We start from the raw sequence: 6,743 nt of genomic DNA, 5'->3' as shown, positions 1-6,743 counted from the left end.
CGTTCGTTTTGTATTACGAGGTATCCTTGTGCCCCACCCAGAACAAAATCCTGGATACGGCCTTGCTTGTGCCCCTCCCAGAAAAAAATCCTGGATCCGCCCCTGACTCCTAGAGTACGTATTTCACACAATTAGATTTTTAAATGACGATATCTATTTTTCGCGATTAAATGAAAAGTGAAAAATTTCAAGCGCGCGAAAACGCGACGGCTAAGTATGAATGCCGGGAAAACTCCGTGTGACGTGTTTCTCGTTCCCGCTGCCGCCCTGTGAGGTGACCTTAAGGGAGGCTTGAGCGCTGATACGACGCAGGCTGCAAGCGGGTAGCTGAGTACCCTGCTAGCTGGTAGCGCTTGGCTTAAATAAGGATTATTAATACCTTATCAAACGAAGAAAACTTTCCGACCTTAGCCAGTTTTAATAAGTGATTATTAAGACATGTTTCCCTGAGCCCTGCGCCTCATGTATGCATTGGTAATCTCAGGCGATGTTCAACTCCTATCTACTCGTATGGGAACTAGGTCCCTGTGACGTCACGTGGAGTGGCATCGCGTGGGCGCCAATCTGGCCGTTTACAAATGAGGATAAAAATGGACCATTGCCATTCGTCTAAACCGGTATTTCTAAAACGAAATAATTTGTATATTATGAATACTCTAATGGTGGGTAATGAATCGCAATACATGCCTTTTGTTTTCTTTGATGAAGGAAACTACCCTATTGTTTTTTTTTGATACTATTACTTAAGAATTTTCCTCAAAAAATTTTACCCCCCGAAGTTGATGCTATGGCGGTGGTGTTTTGTTGACATTTGCAATTTTCAGTTGTGTTTTGTCTCTGTTGGTTGGTTACCAAGATTGTTTATTGATCTGTATTTGTTAACAATCCTTATGTGTGTGAAGTTAAAATACGGTACTACTAAAACTTTTAAAATATGAAGAGTTATTGCATTTAATTCATTTACAACTACCAGTGCTTTCCAATAAAATACCAACAGAGGTTATGGGCCCAGAACTGGTAAATTATAAGAAGTAAGTGAAGTCTTCATAATGTCGTCTGACGCATCCGGTATATCGTCTCACATTAAGCCGTTGTGTGGGCGTGAAGGATATCCAACTTGGAAATTTAAGCTGAAGGCGTATTTAATAGATCAAAACTTGTGGCATGCTGTTGATGGATACCCAAATGATGATCATACTGATGCTGCTTCAAAGTCCAGGAAGGATGAGCGTGCCCTAGCTAAGATTTGTTTGTGCGTGGACGATTCCGCTATCATACATGTAAGAAGATGCAAAACAGCTGCTGAAGCATGGAAAGTTCTTGCCGATGCATATGAAGATAAGGGTTTTGCCCGGAGACTTAACCTTCAAAAGACTTTGTACCGGTTATCCCTCGGAGATTATACGTCCATTGAAGAGTACCTAACTGCCGTAATGGATACCGCTCAGAAGCTTGCTGATATTGGGAAGGAGATTCCTGATGAGGATTTAGTTGCTATTTTGCTTGGAGGTCTTCCTTCACATTACGACCCCCTAGTAATGGCACTCGAGAATTCAGGAGTTGAAGTAACGGTGAACATGGTGAAAACTAAACTCTTAAATGAAATGTCCAAAAATGATGGTGCAACTGAGACTGCATTTGCATCCAATGCGTCTCGAACTATTCCGAAGAAAAAGAAGTTCCCGAAACGCAACAACTCTCAAGATGGTATCGTCTGCTATGGATGCAACCAACCCGGCCATAAAAAACCAGACTGTCCAAACAAGACCAAGAAAACGGCACAGACATCGAGTTCAACCCACAAGCAGCTACACAAGAAACAATACACTTTATTCTCGGATTTAGGTGTTGGTGGTTGTGCTCAAAGCAATAAAAATGATTGGTTTGTGGATTCCGGGGCAACTGCCCATATGACTCCTCATAAAGATATTCTGTTCAATGTTAAAAGTAACTCTGGTTTGGAGATTGTGTGTGCTGATAAACGTAAGTTGCAGAGTGACAGTATAGGTGATGTCATGATTCACAAAAGTAATAACAACAACAGTATTAGTAGTATTTCTGAAGTTGTTCATGTGCCTAATCTTGCTACAAATCTTATATCTGTGTCAAAATGTGTTTCAAAAGGTTTTGTTGTAGTATTTACGAAAGAAGGTGCTAAATTTTTTCATGATAATGATTGTAGTATTTCAGGGAATGTTTTAATGACTGCTCTTCCCAGTAACGGGTTATATAAGATAGAGTCACAGGTATCAGAAAAGTCCCTGGCTGCTACAACTAACCCTTCTCAGCAAACTCTTTGGCATTGGAGGTTGGGACATCTCTGCCGCTATGGTATGAATCTACTGAGAAATGGATTAGCTGATGGAGTTGATTACGCCCCTGAGGAAAATAGAACTGTATGTACTGCATGTCTAGAAGGGAAACAGAGTCGAGAACCTTTTCTTAAAATCAAAAGTAAAAGGGCGACTAAATGCCTAGAGTTGATTCATTCTGACCTCTGTGGACCATTCAGTGTAAAATCATTAGAAGGAAATAAGTATTTACTTGTATTTATAGACGATTACTCTAGAATGATATTTACCTATTTCATTAAAACAAAAGATCAAGTTAGAGTAAAGTTTCAAGAGTTTAAAAACCTCATGGAAAAGCAAACTGGCCAGAAAATTAAAATTTTACGATCAGATAATGGTTCTGAGTATGTTAATAGGGAATTCTCAGATTATCTTAAGTCAGAAGGAATTATTCACCAGACTTCCATACCCCGTACTCCTCAGCAAAATGGTGTTGCTGAAAGGGGAAACAGAAGCATTGTGGAGAAGGCTCGTTCCATGTTGCATAGTGCCAGACTACCTTAAGTCATTTTGGGAAGAAGCTGTGAGAACTGCTACGTATCTCAAGAATAAATCACCTCATAGATCCGTTACAGGAATGACTCCAGAAGAAAAATGGACAGGTGAGCGTCCCAACTTGACACACTTAAGAGTATTTGGCTGCCGAGCTTTTGTACATATTCCAAAGGAGGAACGCAAGAAGTGGGATAGCAAAAGCAAGGAACATATATTTGTAGGATATAGTGAGAATAAGAAAGCTTACAAATTTAGGGATCTTTCTAATTATATGAAGGTAGTCCATGCTAGAGATGTTGTGTTTTTAGAAAATAATTTTTCCGGTGAGAGCAGTACTGATGCTCAAATTCCTTTGGATTCTTACAATGAAAATGCAGATTCAACAAAAGATGAAGCTGCGGCTGCTGTTAAAATTCTTTTGGATTCTCCTTGTGAAAATGCAGACTCAACAGAAGATAAAGCTGGGACTAATGTTCAAGAAACTGCTAAGAGTCCTAGATATCCTCAAAGGGTACGTAACAAGAAACAATTTCCTGATCATGTTGTTTTACAAGCAAAAAATTTCTTTGACAAAGAACCTACCACATTTGAAGAGGCTATGCAAAGTGAAGACAAAGAGCATTGGATGAAAGCAATGATGGAGGAATTAGAGTGTCTTAGAAAAAATGAAACTTGGAAGCTAGTGCGAGTTGCAAATAAAAGTGTAATACCATGTAAATGGGTTTACAAATTGAAAAGAGACAATGGTGGTAAGATCATCAAGTACAAAGCTCGTTTAGTTGCTAAAGGTTTTGCTCAAACTCATGGTATAGACTTTGAAGAAACTTTTTCTCCGGTAGTCAGAGGTTCAACTATCCGTTTGCTGTTGGCTATGGCAGCAGAACTGAATCTTGATGTTGAACATCTGGATGTCGAAACTGCTTTTTTAAATGCCACTTTAGATGAAACCATCTATATGACACAACCAGAAGGTTTCATAGCTGTAGGTGAAGAGAAGAAGGTTTGTCTATTACAGAAGTCTATTTATGGACTCAAGCAGGCTAGTCGTGCTTGGAACAAAACAGTTCACAAGTTATTGTATGAGATAGGGTATATTAAATCAAAACATGAACCCTGTGTCTACTTTAAACATATTGGAACTAAAATAGTTATTATTACATTATATGTTGATGATTTCTTTATATTCTCCAATGATGAGAAAGAAAAGAAGAAATTGAAGGAAGAATTGAAGAAGAGATTTGTCATTAAGGATCTTGGCAAGATCAAACATGCCCTGGGAATGAATTTTACAAGAGATGAGAAGAGGGGAGTATTCAAGATAGACCAGAAACAATACATTAAAGATGCTTTAAAGAGTTTTGGCATGGAAGATTGTAAGATTGTTTCGACCCCAGTTGACGTTAGTCAAATGAAAGAGAAGGGTAAGGATATCATAGATGTCCCGTACCAGTCATTAATTGGAACTCTCATGTATCTCTCCGTCAACACGCGGCCAGATATTTCCTTCATTACTAGCTATCTCTCCCAGTTTAATAAGAAGCATACAGATATACACTGGAAGATGGCCAAGCGGGTACTTCGTTATCTAAAAGGTACTATGGAAATGGGACTCACATACAAATGCACTGGGAAGCCTATTTTTGGTTTTTCTGATGCAGATTTTGCAAATGATCTAAATGATAGGCATTCATACTCTGGATATGTTTTCACTTGTGCAGGTGGACCAGTCTCCTGGAGTAGTAGAAAACAAAAATGTGTTGCCCAATCGTCTTGTGAGGCAGAATATATTGCTCTTTCCGAGGCTACTAGAGAGGCTATTCATCTAAAACATCTTATTTCCGAATTATTTCAGGAACAAGAAATTATTACTATTTTTGAGGACAATCAGAGCGCTCTCAAGTTAGCAGAAAATCCTGTTTTCCATGATAGAATGAAGCATGTAGATGTGAAATACCATTTTGTTAGAGAACAAGTAGAAAACGGTAATATAAACGTAGATTTTCTCTCCACTGAGGAAATGACAGCTGACATACTTACCAAGGGCTTAAATCGTATAAAACATGAAAAATGTATGAGAGGTTTAGGCATGGTTTAAAAATAATTTTTTTAAAAAAAATTTGTAATTCATTTGATGGAAATGCTAAAGAGCTGTTTCAGCACATCTTCAATTACGGGGGGGTGTTGACATTTGTAATTTTCAGTTGTGTTTTGTCTCTGTTGGTTGGTTACCAAGATTGTTTATTGATCTGTATTTGTTAACAATCCTTATGTGTGTGAAGTTAAAATACGGTACTACTAAAACTTTTAAAATATGAAGAGTTATTGCATTTAATTCATTTACAACTACCAGTGCTTTCCAATAAAATACCAACATGTTTGATGAATTGATAATTTAATTCACAAGCATTGATTCGTAAACTTGAGCCATATATGTAACTTGAAATGTATTTAGGGACGCATTTCCATGGCTTTTTAGCATACCTTTGATTGATAATAAGTACACTTTATTTCTATAATTAGTGTTAGCGTCCACGTCGTAATAGTCTTCGTCGGTTTTGAACATAAAATCTCAGCAATTTTTACTGTACACTGCTGTCATAACTAAAGTTCTTTTGCTTTGACTTGATAGGTAGTAAATTTGGAAAAGCAGCTATTTTGTGAGCTAAAAGTATTCATGAGTCACCTGATTTTGATTTTATGTAGTTTTTCATTTTTATAATAAGTTTTGCAGAGGTTGCTAACGTCGTTCCAGTTAGGAAATTGTTCTCTCACAAGGGGAATACACGACCTTCGCATCGCCGATCGAGCTCAAATTTTGCGAATCGGTAGTTTATGGGTACAAATGTAATATGCCGAGGCGAGACGACGCACTTCTCGTAAAATTCCGAGAAAAAAGCAATTAAAAATCGTTAAAAATGAAGGTACGCTATATAAACTCTTTTGAACGCCCATGTTAAACAATAGGGTGACAGCCCAGTGGATACGGTGTCCGACTGTGGAGGTAAAGGTAGCGAGATCGATGCTCGCTCAGGGAACTTTTTTTGTGTTGATTTTTAAGAATTTTATTGATTAAATTTTTAGAGTTCGTTTTCTTATCTTCGTTACTATGCTTATCACTTTGCTTTGCATGTCTTAATGATGAGTTCCATCCTGAAAATTGCAAATAAAGGATTAACTGGAGTGGTGAGGCAGTGTACTGGCCTTCCACATCCAAATCTCGGTAAAGAATTAAGGGGCATTCCTAAATTCAATCCCTGCGTGTAATGTGGATTACACTAGTTGTGCAGTACACCGTCCGTCAGATGGGACGTTAAGCCGTGGTCCCCTTGGCGCCTTTCGTTAAGAGCAGGCTAATGCCGACGCCGGATTTCTATCCACCCTTCATCCTCAGTTCCTAATCCCAAGCTGATCCATTCCTGATTTAAACATAAAAAAAACTCTTTTAAAAATATATTCCATAGTAGTAACGAAGATAAGAAAACGGACTTTAAAAATTTAATCAATAAAATTCTTAAAAATTAACACAAAAAAAGTTCCCTGAGCGAGCATCGATCTCACTACCTTTACCTCCTCAGTTGGACACCGTTTCCACTGGGCTGTCAGCCTATTGTTTAATATGGGCGTTCAAAAGAGTTTATATAGCGTACCTTCATTTTTAACGATTTTTAATTGCTTTTTTCTCGGAATTTTACGAGAAGTGCGTCGTCTCGCTTCGGCATATTACATTTGTACCCATAAACTACCGATTCGCAAAATTTGAGCTCGATCGGCGATGCGAAGGTCGTGTATTCCCCTTGTCAGTTGAAAAACCCTCTCCACTTGGTACGGTAGCTTGCAGCGCTTCTTGATGGCCATTTGTGGAACTGTTAAGGAAAGTCGTCTTTGTTGCCTAGAAGT

Source organism: Ischnura elegans, chromosome 5 (genome assembly GCF_921293095.1).
Source record: "Ischnura elegans chromosome 5, ioIscEleg1.1, whole genome shotgun sequence".
Taxonomy (NCBI): Eukaryota; Metazoa; Arthropoda; class Insecta; order Odonata; family Coenagrionidae; genus Ischnura; species Ischnura elegans.
The sequence above is the reverse complement of the archived record's forward strand: the minus strand, read 5'-3'. Positions refer to the sequence as shown.